General features: G+C 42.3%; 1 protein-coding gene across 11 annotated transcripts in view; it reads right to left on the bottom strand.

Annotated features, from left to right (window-relative positions):
* CALD1 (caldesmon 1) overlaps positions 1 to 16,922 on the bottom strand; it is a 655,703-nt gene that overhangs the window by 384,387 nt on the left and 254,394 nt on the right. For 2 of the 11 annotated variants that reach the window (XM_078674001.1, XM_078674010.1), the window contains exon 1: positions 10,634 to 10,776. The exons of 6 other annotated variants lie outside the window; for them this stretch is intronic. The gene's annotated coding sequence lies outside the window, so the exon portion shown is untranslated. Of the gene's footprint in view, positions 1 to 10,633; positions 10,925 to 16,922 lie in introns of those variants that run through there. 3 more of the 11 variants (XM_078674004.1, XM_078674007.1, XM_078673999.1) reach the window with 3 other exon arrangements.

Genomic DNA, 16,922 nt, shown 5'->3' with positions numbered 1-16,922 from the left:
AAAGGAAATTAGAACAGGAAAAGCCATTGATGCTGGAAATTTGTTCGCAGCCAAAATTGCTTTTGAACTTAAAAGCATAGCTGATAAATAAAAATGTTGGCCGAAGACCAAATTTAGAATAATAAACTGTAAATACATGATGCTTCCTTGTTCAACTACTCATGCATGAGAAAGCAGTTTGTAAAGCTCAGACATACAACATGACGACAGCTCCTTATAGTTGCATCAAATCTTTAACACGCTTGGGCGATCATTGCAGAGGCCACACACCTGAAGATTTTTGCCCACATGAATTGTGCCAAAGACCTATGTAGGCAAATGACACATGCTTCAAATGTGCACGTCTCAAAACTAAAGAATATCCATGCAACTTTCACAGTGTCTCTCATTCCAAGCTTAGAAATTCAGAACGGTTCCTCAACGCCCTGTAGAATTGGATTTTACAAAGTGTGCAACTTGTAACCCAAATGGGAATGGGAGCATGCACTGTGAAGGCAAGAACAAGCTAGCTGCAGCCTTTGATATCTAGAAAACCCAAAGGTGAAATGGACAAAGGGGGTTGAATATTTTAGTAAACCTGTACTTGCCTACCCTAATTTTACCAGATAGTTTTATTCACTTAATGTTTCTTTATCGGATTAAACGTTGCACCCATCCTGAGGTTCTACCTCCATTCATGCTTATAAACTAAGGAGATCGTTTGGACTAAGGTGGCTGCCTGACATACAGCTAGAGCGGAATCAGCGATTTTGTGAATCCCTCTGGTGATGCGGTGTCACTATGTTTTGCTTTGCTTAACAATTATGCTAATGTACGCTATGTACGCTAATCTGAAGTGTGATTTCCATGTTCTAGCTGGTTAAAGTATGTTCACAACAAGTTGGCCATAGTGAATGTAGGCGTCAGTTAAACAATTTCTGCTAACATCAAAACGGTGCTTTTTGCTGCTGTATGGTATCTCACTCGTTATTCCCGCTTCAGGAGCCAATCTAACTGTGAATGCTTTCAGTTGTTTTAATCTGTATAAGAAAATGTATTATTACTAGCTTCACTGTAACTGAATGTTTGGTTTCATGCACCTGTGCCCAAGACTGTCTGACCATGATGTGTCAGCCAGTACGAGATATCTTCTAAAGGACATGCAGCTGTGAGCGTCTAATGTGTGATGCGTCGTGTGATTGGTTTTTTGCTCCTTTGAATGTAGATTTCAGGGGTAGTAGCATCCCCACATTTAGTTTTCAGTGTCACATTTGCTGAGAGAATAAGGACTACTCTTTGGTTTTCTTTAAATCATGTGCAGGAAAAGAAAGACAGCCGACACGTGTTTCGCCCGAGGGCCAAAGAAGCCTGGGCTTTTTCAAGGCAGGAATTCTTCTACGGTTATGATCGAGTATAGTATAACGGTACACAATAGTAATGCGGATGTCGCTGAATTAAACTGAGGTCTTTTGTGTGATGCCTGGGAAGGAGAACTCAAGCCTTCTATTGGCAAATGCTAGATTTTGATTGGTTCCTAACTCTTGAGAACCATAGGCAGATGTACTTTATTTTAGAAATTGGATATTTAACTATGCTTTGATGAGTTAATCTAACTCAGATTGCTCCTGTCCATTTCTCAATGAGGTTCTCCTCTTCGCAAGCAGATGCCTCTTCCCCTCTTGAGACTCCATGCTTAATTTTCCTCACTCAAAGTTTGTCTCTCGAGCAAAAATATTCTTCCTCACCTGATTAAACCTTCTTTTGGTTCTGCATTTAAAAGTTTCACTTGCTGACATCTGCTGCTTAGTTTTCCATAGCCTCAGTTGAAACTCTAGTATAGTTCAGGGGGGGAAGTCTTATTCAATTTGTATATGACTATTTTTAAATAAGTTGTTTTTTGCATTTGCTATTTTGACCAACTTTAGATTATAACGAACCATGCTGTAACAAGGTGATTCGATTTACATGGTTTGAAATTCTTCCACTCTCTGTCATCCTTGTAGGGAAAAATATGCATCACTGTCATTGCTATATTGTGACTCTGTCGCTGTTATGCCTCAATTCGAGATAAAGGTCCATCCACTCATGTGCAGCTTGTACTTGAATTTGCATCAAGGTCTTACACAGTGCAAACCCAATCCTCTGTCACTTCATCCCACTGTGGCAGCTAAAGCAAGGTGTGACTACTAAGCCAGATGTGCTGGTAAACTGGTTCTCTCTCTTCTGTCTATGCATCTGCAGAATAATGCTCATTGGTGGTGGCCGCTAAATGAGCCAAGTGCAATGAGGGGGAAATAGAAAATAATAAAAAAAAGGATAGATGGAAATCAGGAGTTAGAAAGTTAAGAAAGAAAAAGTAAGGAAGAGAAGAAAAAAGTGTGATGGATAGAAGGAAAGCGCAAAGTAAGAACAGAAGAAAGAAGGAAAGAGGGGTGAAAGGAAGGGAACATGAAACCAAGGAAGTATGAAACGGTGAAGGATAGAAAGGAAGGGTGGAGGAAAGTAAGGATGAATGGAAAGGTGAAAGTAGGGCTGGGTTAATGGATGAAAAGATGGACAGAAGAGTGAAAGAATGAACGTGAACTGCAGAAAGGATGGATGACGCAAGAGTTAAAGAATGGGTGAATTCATAGATGGTAGGGTGAAAAGATTGATGGGTGATTGAAAGAATGGAGCAATACATGGATATACTGATCGATGGATTGATGAGAGCATGGATGGAAGGACATGTGAAAGGATGTCTGGAAGGATGGAAGAAAGTCTAGATGGATAGGTGAATGATGGATGGATGGATCTGTGCATGGATGGGTGGATATAGGTATAGGGGCTTGTTTGATGGATAGAAAGTGAAAGGAAGGACAGATTAATAGAAAGGGGGAAGGATGAAAGGATGCTGCACATATGAGTAGGAGGATGATGAAGGCATGAAAGGAACTCTTGAGAGGAGGGTTGGGTTCCCTTGCTTTGTTAGTGCTATGTTTATTTTTATTGTTCTAACTACTGCCTTGAGTGAAGCACTGCCTCTGCTGACCCATCAACAGATGCATTGCCGGTCCAGCTCCAGGCACGTGGTAGCTGTGCTGTCCTATCTAAGGTTTTCAATTGGGTCAGTGTGTACACATTTATTACTTTGTACTCTGCCCCTTGAAAAAGAAACATGCCCCTGATGCCCTGAGAGGTTTCCTTAAGCGAATGGAGGATATTATTGCTATACAAAAACACTATGCTGCCCTCAGCTAGTCTTGACAGAATGGACAACCAATCCACAGATATTGCACTGGAAGATTCACCCTAAACAGGGCCTGCCTTCCAACACTGTTTCTACCCAGATATTTTCCTGGTGCCGCAGATGGTGGCAGTTCTGTTCTCAGTGAAAACAGATATCTCCAAACTCTAAATGAGGTAGAATGTGTGACAGAAGTGCAGGAGGGATAGACATCAGTTTTTGGTGGCTGTCCATTTACAAGTCACTACAAATCAGCTTAAGATCTACATTGACATTTTTATTCCACATTGCAATATGAGTTCTTTAATAGCCTTTGTTATGACAAAGAAGATGCCAGGACAGGACTAGCTCAACACCAGGCAGATTTGACTACTGCAAGTCAAGAACTGCATTCCTTCAATTCTGTATCGAGCCTCTAAGCCTGTTATGTCAGCAACCACTACTTACAGAGAAATACATTAGGATACAGTTTTCAGCACTGTGCTAGAAGACAGACTGTAGTAAATGGACACTGAGTCATCTGCAGCTCCTGTACTCCCCGACACTAGGTACAACATGGTCTATGCAGAAGTCAGTGATGAACATCTGCTGTGTTATACATGCTGGTTTACTAGAAAGTGCAGTCTGGACTTTTCATAGAAACCACACTATCTGACCACCAGTGGCATGATGACTGCTGATAGTACCCACAAGAGTCCTTAGAAAGACTAAGGCAGCTACTTAGACTTGGTGGGTGTGGGATATCTGCCAAAATATCATCAGATGCCCTGTCCACCAAACTCGTGGCTCTCCTGCTCCATTTAGAAGTGGGTGAAGTCTCAGGTTTCTTCTGGCAGAACCTCAGCTGTTTCACCCAGTGGAAACCTTTGACCAATGCCCATTCTCCAAAAGGCCATGGCTCAATGTAAATCCTAGTAGTCATGAAATGTAGCAAAAAAATGACCCACATTGATTTCTTTGTTCTTTTGTTAGAACCTCCCTCTGTGGAAGTTTGTTATTAAACAATAAAGCATTGCTGAGTGTTTGTGCATCATAAATGGCACCCTGCTCAGCAAAGCTTCACTGCCTTCAATGGTGCCACCAAAGCAAAGGTAACATTGAAGGCAGAGATTCTCTCCTGACATGCATAGATCTCCGAATATGGAAAGCGTTTTTTCAGATGAGTGGATGCCATGGTCTCCGCTGGCCATAAAGGTTAGCGGCCACCTGCTATATTCAAAACAAGTACAATAAGTCGACTCTGTTGATTGGGGGTATCTGCAGGAAGCCTTCAGGCCGCAGGCTTCAGCCCTTGGTTTTGCCACTGGGTCAAAATATTATGCAGAGCGCCAAGCCCCCGGGTCAATGCAGGTCAGAGTCGGTCCAAAGAGTGGCTACTAGAGAGGGGCACACATCAGGGATGCCTTCTCTTGCTGCTATTATTTGCGCTGGCAATCGAGCAGCTGGTGATTTGGGCACAAAAGGGCCTGGAGCGGTGGTGTATCCGCATGGGTGGGACCCTACACATGATATCAGCAAATGCAGATAATGCAGTCTTTTATGTTGCCTCGCCTGCAAGGCAGTACCACAATTACTGCAGATATTGGAGGATTTTGGTGCCTACTTGGGGATGCGACTTAAAAAGCATAAATCATTCCTCTTCCCACTGGCCCGGTTGGCAGGACTCCCCCAGGAGCGACTTCCCTGTCTGGGACTGTAATGGGAGATGAGACATTTTATATAACTGAGTATACAGGTTGCGATCAAGGACACGCAATTATTTTACCACAATGTACATAGAACGGTGGATGCTCTGAGACGATCCTTCTGGAATACATTATCGCTCTTTTTAATGAGTATGCTGGCGGTGGCTAAGATGATAGTGCTGCCCGCTATCTATAAGGGCTTCAAAGCTCGCTGTGCCCTACCCCCATGTGAGTGTTCAGGCAGCTGAACTCTATACTAGTGGACCTACATTGGGTTGGCTGCCATAGTAGAGGGGCATTTATTTATTTATTTATTTATTTATTTTTGAGATTTATACAGCGCGTACAATTGCCCGTAGGCGTCTCGGCGCTAGAAAACTGTGAACGTATTCCCAAGGTTTGTCCGGTAACTTATTCTTGATCGAACAGCCAGGTTTTTATCTTTCTGCGAAAATGCATCAGGGATGGGCTGTCTTTGATGGAAGCTGGCAGGGAATTCCATAATCTGGGAGCTGCCACAAGGAAGCGTCTATCGCCCCAGTTGACAGTTTTTGTTCGTGGTATTTGTAGCATTTTAAGGTTATTAGATAGGAGCGATCTAATGGAGGACTGGTATCTGAGTTGGGATTTCAGGAAATGTGGACCACAGTTGTGCAAAGCTTTGTAAAGTATGCACAGCGCTTTAAACTTGATCCTGTTTCGAATCTTAAGCCAATGCAAGTCCCGTATAGTGTCAGAGATTGGTGAGAACTTTGGGACTCCAGACAGGAGACGAGCTGCAGCATTCTGGATGGTCTGCATTTTGTTGGTCACTCTTGCTTGGGCGTTGGTGAATAAGCCGTTACAATAGTCAAGAGATGACAACACGAGAGCACTTACCAGCGTCTTGCCTGCTGAGGTTGGTAAAAACGGCTTGATTTTCTTGATCAGCCTGAGTTTATGGTGGGCTGTTGCTGCTATTTTGTTAGCGTGGGCCATAAAATTAAGTTTATCATTAGACATTCTGAACCGGTTGTACGAGGAGGGGGATTGGAGGCCCCTATTTTGTACCTCTACTATTTTGCAGCACACCTGCAGCATGCGTCCCGGTGGCTAGGCAAAGGGGACAGCTGGGAAAAGAGGCTATTGAGAGGAAGAGTCTTGTCAGATAGGCTCCTAATGGCTTTGATGGAGGGGCAGGAATCCCGACAACATGCCTTATATAGTTAAACAACTACAAGCATTTGCCAATGTTTCGTGGAACGGAAATTAAAGCATGCTCCATTCCATCGGGAACTATCAGTGTGGGTACTTGTTCCGGTGCGGACAATGATGGACAATATGCCATTTCAGGCATGGCAGAAGGGAGGCTGTAGCGTATTTGCAGACTGTTTAAGGCAACGTGGCCCAAGTATACAGTCATTCAAAAGACAACAAAAACACTGGCTATAATGCTCACATGTGGTGCTGGGTGACGTCTCTCACTTTCCTTTATAATGCAATGAGGGTTGACTCTACGTGCAACATGGAATGTGGTTATGGTGGAGCCCATTGATAAAAGGGCGTGGAAGGCAGTGGGTGCACTCACACAATGCTCGTTTCAAACTCATACACTACAACTACTTACACTGCACCTACATGACCCCTGTGAAGTTGCAGCGCATTGCATCGGATCGTTTGGATGCCTGCCCCCGGTGGAGAGAAGAAGGGGCAGACTTCCTACACTTAGCCTGGAGGTGTCGTGAGGTTAGACATTTTTGTGTCAAAGTGGTGGAGAGGGTGCAGAGTGGCACTGGTCTTATGAAGCTGACACCGCTAAACTGCCTGTTGGAACACATCCGGAAACCTAAAGAATGTAAGACAGCCCATAAACTCTTGAAGTTGCTCATAGTGCTATCACGTTGCAGAATAGCAATAACATGGACTGGGACACATGCCCCTGAGGTTGAGGCGTGGATGAGGCATGTTCGCGAATGGACACTAGCAGAGGAGGCCCATATGAAAGCTAGTTGTAGAGATGACAAATTAGATGAGGATTTAAGGTAATGGAGGGAGCGGTGCAATGCGTTCCTGAATAATGGAATGAATGCGAGTGATCGGAATGAATCAGGGAGGGCAGATACACAACGGAGGAAGATTTGAACTAGGTGTATTAACAGGCTATTCGATTTCAGTAGCACGGCCACTCTTATTCTATGTATCAGGAGGTTCTGTTTTGTGCTTGATATCCTGATGCTTAACCCACCAAATGTGCTGTTTATTGCTGTACACCTGATGAGTCTTTATTAATATCAATAAATAAAGTTGATAATAAAACAACATGAGTACAATAAGAGTGAAGAAATTATAATTAGATAAGGGCCACCTAATCTGCCATGTGAGGAAAATCCATTCTTATGTCCAAGCTTAAATGTAACTGTGATCATGAGTAACTAGGCATTGAAAACAAGGATGCTCAGTGTTGTCCTGACATGCCCAGTTCCAGGACCTGCTTGGAAGAGCGTTGCAACTTTTATCCAATGAGACTGGCGACACCCACTGGGTCAAACTAGGGATGCTGCAACCAATTCTTCAGAACTCATTTAAATGGTCCCATACAATAACTTTAAATTTGAAGTATTTACATGTTAATTCCAATTTAATGGTTGTTTATTAGTATTTCATTAGGATAATACTGCTTGTTTTATACTGAATCCTGCATCTCCATTGCCAGGTCAGCTTCAAACATTACTGTCAACTAAGCCACAAAATCATTAAAAGAGAATTATTGTGGAGATACTTTCTTTACCTCTATATTCAAAAATAATTGTGTTAAAGTGCAGTTAAGACTTTGAGATAATGCATTAAGGGCCATATTTACGCTTTTATGGAAAGAGTACTCTAGCACAAGTATGACCTCAGGAAGAAGGTTAGACTCATCTGCTAGCGTCCTACTCTCTGGTGGGCAACCTAACTATGGTACCTGAGAATTTGGGGAAACGGCCTTTACAACGAAGCCGTTTCCACTAAATCTTTAACCACGCATGCAGTACAACGCATACGTGGTTACCACTAAAGCCTTTACCACGCATACCTTTACTACGAGGTTTGTAGTAAAGGCATATGTGGTAAAGGTAAAAAGTAAAACGGGGGGGCTTGGGGGGGTCTCCCCCCCAAATAAAAAAACTCACCAGAAGTCACGTCGGGATCTGCACATAATCAGCGTCGTTTAAGAGAAATCGGAAAAAATATTCTGTTTCCTCTTAACGACGTATGACGTCACCACGCAAGTAGTCGAGGTAAAGTTTATGCGTGGTAAACGAATTCCGTTGTAACGCATGCGTGGTAAAGGCATGCGTTGCAACGGAATTCGTTGTAATGTCATACATTCGAGAATTTGCAGCAGGTTTGAGTTTGCCACTGGGGCTCCTGTGTCCTCCAGGAAGAGAATACCATCTACTAATACTTACCCTTTGAGTGTTTAATCTTATCTACATGGCCCCAGTGTCTTAAAGGCCACGGAAGCAACCAAAATGGTATATCAAGGCACTTACCAAAACATCTAAATAAACAAGCAAACAACTATTGTTTTCCTCTCTATCAATACCAAACTATTAGTAAACTGCTTTCAATTTCAATGCAATACAACAAAAGGGCCAACCACCAAGGAACCTCAGCAAGGGTGACAGCAGAGAGATTCTGTCAGGCCCGCTTTTCTGCCTATTTTAGAACATGTGTGCTACTTGAGTTTGTGGCTTTACTCCAACCCTTAGTGCTTTTAGTTGCACCCACTGTCTCATTCTAATTATTTACTGCTGGTCTCTTCTATATGTGCCACTAAGAAATAATTCCAATTTAAAATACATTTTTAGTTAAACAGAAATAACTAAAATTATAAACTTTGTCAACAGTGAATAACTGAAAATGTCAGTGTGGATCAAAATACTAAAGAGTATGAAGGAAAGCCTAAGAGCTCTGCATCTCAGTGTTTATTGCAGTACAAATGAGCTGGCCTTTGTGCAGATGTAAAAGTTGAATAAATCATGTGGAGATTAGTACTGAATGAAAAAAAGTAAACATAGATGTACAAATAACTGGTGGAGCTATTTGACCGGACCCAGTAAGGCAGCATCATACATTAGAGGATGATTCTGCACAGTCAGAAAAATATGGGATCAAGATGCAAGCTGTGTTGTACTCTCTGGTGGCGTAACGTAAAATGATTCCCCACTGCAGAATGTGACTTGGGGCCCCTAGTCTCCCATATCTCACAGATATTGTCTGCCCTTATGTTGGGATGGGCACACCCCGGAAGAGTGTGTGGCCCCTGAAGAGTTGAGGGTGCCCCTGAACCTACCTCAGGGACTGAACATATTTTATATGTTGGGACATTATATATAAAAAGGCGGTAATTTGTTCTGGTAGCATGTGCTTATTCCCAATGAAGTCACACAATTTGCAGAAAGTAACATCTCAAAAAAGAATTTGAAAGAAAACATTAAAATCAGTCTCAAATTAAAAATTGTTATTACACACTTATCAATACCAGACACATGGCGACCCAAAAGTGCTAAATAGTGAGAAGTTAAGTAAGTCCATTTAGGAAGAAGGAACACATGACACTACTTCTGCAAAGCCTTCGAGGGAATATGTGCTTGTAATGTGGTCTCACAAGGAACCACAATTAGTTTGATCAGAATACATAACCAAAACGAGTGGAAGTAAGTTTTTTTGCAGTTGACTACTTTTGCAGGTGATATGTCCTACTATTGTATGCAGAAAGTTCGTCTGACAAATATTATGTCCTCCATCTCGTTTACATAAATATTGACATATTACATGTAGGTTTTACATTAGGCAGACCAATAAGGCAATGTTTTTACGACAAAAATTAGGGCATGTTAGATGATATTCTGAAAATGCTATTCTGGTACCATACTTCACTTCGTAACCAAAAGCAGGGATATTGCATCTTGTACAGATGTAACTAACGAGTAGGATATATAAGTGTCAGATTTAATTTCTGTCCTTCTAACTGCACTTCTACTTTTAGTATTTCTGTATCAATGTTTTACAATTCAGAAAAAACTCCGAGCCACGTTTTTTTACAGTCATTTTTAGGCAATAAAAACAGGATGAGTGTGATGCCAGTAACCCAAACAATCAGTTTCCTAAATTCCTGGAGGTTTCTGCTAAAAGGAAGCCAGCAAGCATTAGGTTAATTGTGTGGAAAACATACTGAAATTCAGGAATATGTTTTTTTTCTTGTTTTTTTTAAAATGTCCATTAGTTCCATGTTCTAAAGCAAAGGACAGGAAAAGAGCATGTTCATTTGAAGTAAATATATTAGGTTTAAGCTTTGATGGTTCCTAAAACGTCGCTGATTAAAGAAGAAACCTGACAGAAACAGGCAGCCGCACCAAGGAACAGTGAGAATAACTAGAAAAAGAAAAAGTTAATTGGAGGGAGTGAAGTGAAGAGGGAAGAGTAGCTAAGAAGAGAAAAAAACTTGTTAAAGAAGAAGCTTAAACAAGGGAATGAGCCAGCAATTAAAGTAAGACATAAAAAGATACTGAAAAAAATACTAGGCTATATCAAAAAGGAAAACGAGAGAGAAAAAAACCAAGAAAGACCAGAAGAAAGAACTAAACAAAGAGAATATGAATTAAAGATGTCGGTTAAATACAACCTCGTTTTAAGCTCACCCAGAAACAAATGTAGAGTAACTAGTATAAAGAACGCTATCATAAAATTATTCCCAAAAAAACAGCTGCCCGCTACCAACCTTTGGATGATTTAATCCATCAAGTACGCCCGTCCCTTTCTGTAGCTGTAGGGTTGAAGATCCCTTTCAGACTCGGATGCTGCCGCTCGCAGCGAACATTACACTAGGACGATCCTGCAGCCCCCAGACCAAGAGGAAACACTACCAGAAAAGGGAAAGCTGCTCTCGTTTTGTCCTGCTTTGTTTACAGAGCTGTCAGTGGTTAGTTAAACGCTGCCTGGAGTCTGGCATGGAAGAGCCGCTCGCAGATTGCTTCCTGTGCAGAGCGGGAGGCCTCCACTTCCTCTGCTTGAATTCGACTTCGAGCTGCAAGCTTTAGGGAACTTTTATCAGCCTTCCCAAGCCGTGTCACAAAACCAACAGCAGCAGTCCAGGATGTTGCCCATGTATTTGTGCTTTGTTCAGATAAAGTCTTTACGGGAAGATAATTTATTATGCTCGACAAAGTCACTGGCATCTGTGCTGGCTGCATGAAATGGAGCTGAGATGTGGGCCTGCCAACTCATAAAGTGTCGTGTTTCACACACTACTGTCTCCCTTCACACACACACACACACATCGCGAAGAGCTGATATTATAGCCGTAGAGCTCACTGTAGTGGACTCTAACGCCCATTAAAGGCCAGCTACAGCCTTTAACAAGGGAGTGGGCCTTTAATGGTCAGTAGAGTCCGCTACAGAAGGCTCTATGCGTATTAGAACATTCTGCCTCTAGAGTGGAATGTTCTAAATTCTAAAAGAAAGGCCTCCCGGAGCCCAAGGGTATTGCGATCCCCTCGGGCTCCGTGAGGCCGTTTGTTCACAGCAGGAGCTGTGAACAGACATTGGATTGTTGGAGATCCGGGCTTTTACCGGCCATTAGAAGCCCGGAGCACTCCATTGTTTTCAATGCGGCTCCCAACATTCCATAATACACGGCGGAGCACAAGGTGAGCTGGAAACCCCTGTGCGGAGAAGGTTTGCAGTTTCTGTTTGGAGACCCTGCATAGACACACACAAGGTCCCATTCCCTACAAGGCCCACCCTTGGTGTAACATGGAGAGTAGTTTTAAGAAGCTGACAGGTCTGGAGATGGAGTTGATTTTATAATAAAGTGGGTATATTTCCTTACTACAGATGTAAAGGAGAAACCATTTGAAACTAAGAACATAACTTTGAAATGCAAATGGTGTACTGCTACTTCACCTTATTTATTCATAGATGTACAAAGTTGCTGTTCCTGCAGTCGTTATTCACCCTCACTTCGCCCATTTCCAAACCTAGATGGGGCAGAGTTGTGTTACATGCTTTAACAATGATTGGCAAAGCTAATAAGTCTGCCATTGACTGCAAACCTTTTGGCTATGTCAATGCTTGTCAAGGTTTTTGCAAAACTCTATTGGGAAGCTGCCAGTCTTGCTTGCTAATAAAAAAAAAAAATTGGCTTAAAGCAAAATGTTTATTTGGTGTCAAAAAGCAAACAAAGGGATAATAGTCCAGGGCAGTGAATTTAACTACTTATGTGTGAATGTGTGCCTTCTAAATGGACAGAATGTGTTCACTCGCAGTGAAATTAGCCAACAGCTGAAGCGGGCTGACATGCTACCCTATACGTTATGCTGAATAACTCAATAGTAGACCAAAGGAGAAAGAGGGATGGCTGAAAGCATCATAAGTAAGTACATTATTCATATAGTTTCATTAAAATCAAAAGGTCTTGGCTAATTCCAGAACTAAAAGTGATTGGCTTCTATTTGTGCACACGCAATTCATTACCTTGCACCTATAATCAAAGAAAAGTATGTTCAAAACAAAAAGCAATACAGGAAAGCAGCCCTGGTTGTCAAAAAATCATCCCTGAACATTTAGTGCCAGTACTTACACTGGAGCCTTCCACTCATTTCTGTGTCACAGTTCAGCACTAAAAACACATGGGCTGGGGAAGCATTACATGGGTGGAGCATTTGTGTTCCTAAGCATCCACCCATGTATTTTGAATTGACTGAATGGGGTTTGAGGCACGGGGAACTTGATCAGGAGGAACTTCATTATGAGAAGATTGCACTTGAGAGGATGTAGAGCAATCAAGGACTGAATGTGCCTTAGAGTCTCGTCAAGGAGTATAATGTTACCCAGGGCTTGATTTTCGTATAAAGCTGTATGTCTTCAACATAAAATTGATGTAAGATTGTGAACTGCTTGCAAAGGGGGCGATAGTTTCCAAATGGAGATTAAAAAGCCTAAGTGAGAGGATGGAGCGTTGGAGGACCCACAGTTGGATCCCAGTGGAATTGATCTATTTTAATACACAGATAGCAGATTTCAATGTAAGTGAACCAGAGGAGGACTATGCTGGTCACTTTATTCTGAAGGCTTTTCAAGAAAGGGAAAGGAGTTTCTGTGTGAGAAGCTGCCAACATCTCCAGGAGGATAGAAGAGAGGTATGTCCTTGCCACAAATGCAGAGTGCATTATCAACGGTTTCAAGAATTACATGCTGTTTCCTGATCTGATATGATGCTCATTGTTTTCATTATTAAAGTGTTTGGTGACTCCCCACACAACTTTCTATGGTTTTTGCAAGATTTAAGATAGTGGGATAATTGCTTGGCTCCTGAGGATGCACTCCAGATGTTTGCAGTAGTGAGATAGATGAAATGCCTAGTTTTTATTCAGTCTGAGACTGTTAACTGGAATATTATTTAGTTATTTATTTAAGAGTTTTATATAGCGCTGGCCAGACCCGAAGGTATCAGAGCTTCACAACATCAGTAGCGCAGAGATCACACAATATAGCAGTAAGATAGGCATTGATTCAAGACGAGTCAAAGGTATCGGAGCGCTTTACAATATTAATAGCGAAGAAATCACACAATATAACAGTAATATATACATTGACTCGTGACGAAGCACGTTCGGGGAGGGGGAGACAGAGTAACGAGTCAGGGCTAGATGCGGTATGAGTTTTAATGTCAGAGAGGCTGTGTGCTGCAGTGGGTCAGATTCTGCGATTGGGTGGCAGCTATCTATTCGGGAGAGAACGGTTGAGGAAGAGGTCTTTGAGCTGCCTTTTGAATTTTACAAAGGAGGGGGTGGTCTTATTTGGACTAGGATGGATTTCCAGATTCTGGGCGCATTTCCTGAGCAGGATCGAGATATGTTTTTTTGTTTCCGAGTTCTCGGAGGAATGAGAAGTAGAGTGTTAGTACTCCTGAGGTTTCTTGTCTGACCGGCCTTCTTGAGTTTGGAGGCTAGGTATGCATATTTCCCAGTGTGCAGAGCTTTGTGCGTGAGACAAGCAGTTCTGAAGTTGGCACGCATTTCGACTGGAAGCCATTTTAGCTCTCTGAGAGCAGGCGAGATGTGTTCATATTTTTTCACTCCAGTGACTATTCTGGCCGCTGCATTAAGAGTTGATCTGAAGGGAGATAAGTGAGATTTCGCTGTTCCTGTGAGTGTTGCGTTCCTGTAATCCAGTTTGGACAGCACCATGGATTGAGTAGCTTGTTTGAGGTCAAGAAGGTGCTCTTTGCTGTGTTCTTGATGTGTTTGACCATGTCTAATTTTGGGTCCAGTGTGATTTCCAGCGATTTTACGAAATCAGCCAGGGTGAGATTGCAGTTGAGAGCATCAATAGCTTTTAGCCATTTTGTTATTTGGGGGTTCTGTTCCTTGTTGGAAATGAGGAGAATATCTGTCTTGTATTGGTTGAGTTTCAGGTGATTGAGGGATAACCAGTGTTGGACTTCTCTTAGAGTGTCATTTAGTCTCTGAATGTCATCAATGGAGGAGGTTTCTAGATAGATCTGGGTATCGTCCGCATATAGGAGGCAGGGGATGATGGATTTTTGAGTAAGGTGGTGAGAGGTTCCATGTAGATGTTGAATAGTTGCAGGGAGAGAACTGACCCTTGGAGGACACCCCTGCTGATGGGGAGTAGGTCAGACCTGAAGTTTTTGATTTTTATTCTTTGGGTGCGGTTCTGCAGACAGGAGGTGAACCACTGTAAGACCACCTCTTCTTCTCCAACCCTTTCTTGGAGTACCTTAATGAGTAGTTTGTGGTCAACCGTGTCGAAGGCTGCCGATAGGTGAAGAGTATGAGTAGTCTGTATTGAGTGATTTGTGGACGTCATCTATGACATTCAAGATCGCTGTCTCTGTGCTGCAACCTTTTCTGAAGCCCGACTGATGAGGGTCTAGAAGGTTGGTGCTGTCCAAGTGTTGAGTAAGTTAGAGGAGAACATATCTTTCCAGGAGTTTAGCTAGGAATGGGAGATTGGAGACAGGTCTGAAGTTATTGAGAACGTTTGTGTCAGAGCCTGTTCTTTTTAGTAATGGCAAGACTTGTCAGATTTTGAGGCAATCAGGCATGACTCCGGTTCTCAGGGAGCTAGTTATAATCTTGCTCCAGAGCAGGGCTAGAGTGAGTTTGAGATTTTTGGCCAGTTGGGCAGGAATGGGGCCGAAATGTGTGATGAGGATTTGGAGCTGGAAATTATTTTGATGATCTCTGCTTTAGAGATGGGGTTGAATGATTTCCAGTAGTTTGGGGGTGCTTGGGTGTGATATCTACTGTTTACTGGGAGTGAGCTCTTTTGGGGGGGCTGTGGTGACTGTCCTGGGAGAGCTCAATCTTGGTGATTTTGTCATTAAATAAATTGGCAAAGTTATCACAAAGGTCTTTGGAGTCCTGAACTGAGGGTGAAGGGTGCTTGGAAGTTTGTTGCCTAATGGGATTGCCTATTTCTTTGGGCCTATATTTTGCATTATCTAGAGCATTACAGAAGAAGGAAGTTTTTTCATTCTTTATGTGCTTTTTATATTTCCTGTGTTCTGATTTGAGTCGATCAAGGAAGATTGAGGACGTGTTGTTCTGCCAGAGTCTTTCTGCAGCTCTTAGATTTGGTCCAGAATGTAAGTCATTGTTGTGTTGTAGTGTGAGGGGAGTTCTGTTGTGGAGAGGTCACCTTTCTTCCAGGTCAGCAAGGGGAATCTGTCTTAGATTCCTCGCCCAGTGGGGGGGTTCCTGAGTGTTAGGCAGGCAAAGGACTGTTTGGTTGATGTGGAATAGAATGATATTGTTGTCTGACCAGTCAACAGGAAGGATGTGGTCAAGTGGGACAGTACCTACTTGAGCAATGATGGCATCTAGGATTGAGCCTCTGTTATGGGTTTGCTCTGTGCAGTGTTGGGTAAGGTTGTTGTTGTGTAGAAGTTCGTTCAAGGTTTGGACCAACGAGTTGTTTTCCTCTTTCTAGTGCAGGTTGAGGTCACTTAGTTTAATGTTGTTGGAGTTCCAGAGTGAGCAGTGAGTTATCAAGTTGGAAAGGTGTTCTCGGAATGCGGTGGTGTTGCCTGGCGGGTGGTAGAGGAGATGACAGTATAGTGATTTGTTATCCCTCGTCTTAATGATGGCGGTTAAATATTCAAATGTGTTGAATTTGAAGGAGTCAATTTCCGTTATGGAGATGTTGCTCTTGTGTATGATTGCAATACCCCCTCCTCGCTGTTTCTTTTCTGTCTTTATTGATGAATGAGAAGCCCGGGGGCACAAGCATGTCAATGGTTGGGGATGAGAACTCATTCAGCCATGTTTCAGTGATAAACGTGATGTCTATGTCATGGGTAAGGATGGTTTCTGCCAGTTCTGTTGCATGTTTGGTGGCCGATCTGCAATTTATGAGAATGCAGTTGGAAGAAAGGAATTAATGAGGTTAGCCACGTCACAGCTGTATTTGAGGTTCACTGTATTCACCACTTGAGGAAGGTTGCCTCCTAATTAACAAAACCCGTTTTAAGGCCTATGTTTTGCTAGATTATTATATCTTATCTGTTGTTAAAAAAGTAGCTCTATAAACAAGTTTCTAGATTAATAGGGTTGTTTTATTAATTTGGCTCATTAACATTTTTTTTAAGTTCCTTGTTGATGGATAATGGTATCTCGTGTGTTCGACAATTCTTGATGTTTTTTCTTTTGCCAAGAAATTATTTTGAGAACCACTGCACTGAACACTTGTTTTTAAGTCTTTTCTGGTTTTGAGGGGCTACTGCTTTTTTGTTTACTGTAATGCATTCCACAAACAGAACTGATGGTGCAGAAACATCTTGATTTGGAAAGATGAGTGGAAGAAAGGAGGAGACTGGATGCTAGAGTTCTTGTTTTTTTTGGATTGATGTATTTGATGTCTCTGGCAAATTGACTGGGGCTGCTAGGTAGGCTTGCCGGTAAAACATTTAGTCTAAAGGTATTTAGCATTACCAAAATTATTTAGGACAATCTTTCACAGCAAGGGATGCTTGACCCTCAATT

Source organism: Lissotriton helveticus, chromosome 1_1 (genome assembly GCF_964261635.1).
Source record: "Lissotriton helveticus chromosome 1_1, aLisHel1.1, whole genome shotgun sequence".
Lineage (NCBI taxonomy): Eukaryota > Metazoa > Chordata > Amphibia > Caudata > Salamandridae > Lissotriton > Lissotriton helveticus.
This window is presented reverse-complemented; position numbering and strand designations above follow the sequence as displayed.